The 296-nt window shown below is 48.0% G+C and overlaps 1 protein-coding gene across 1 annotated transcript in view; it reads left to right on the top strand.

The window, feature by feature from the left end:
• The window catches only part of PLEKHA8 (pleckstrin homology domain containing, family A (phosphoinositide binding specific) member 8), a 27308-nt gene that overhangs the window by 20448 nt on the left and 6564 nt on the right, over positions 1-296 (top strand). The gene's annotated exons all lie outside the window — the stretch shown is intronic.

Raw genomic sequence — 296 nt, 5'->3', positions numbered from 1 at the left:
CTTTTGTAAAGTGATACAGTAGAAACAGTTCCTATCAGCAGAATCAATGTGACTGGTACCACAAGATTTTTCTTGCTCCCTCCCTTTGTAGAGGACCCACTCTCATTTAGATGGGACCTGTGCATAAGCTGTATGGAAATCTGTGGGTCTACTGAACCATGAGCACCATGGATGCATGATCTGTCCACTACAGCTGACAGCACACCATATCATCAGCTGTATTAGCTATCTGATTTTTCCAAAGGCTTCTTTTCCACCTAATACCGCCCCCCACCCCCCCACCGCCCGCCCCGCCT

The sequence above is a fragment of the Buceros rhinoceros genome, unplaced genomic scaffold (genome assembly GCF_000710305.1).
Source record: "Buceros rhinoceros silvestris isolate BGI_N320 unplaced genomic scaffold, ASM71030v1 scaffold4898, whole genome shotgun sequence".
NCBI lineage: Eukaryota > Metazoa > Chordata > Aves > Bucerotiformes > Bucerotidae > Buceros > Buceros rhinoceros.
This window is presented reverse-complemented; position numbering and strand designations above follow the sequence as displayed.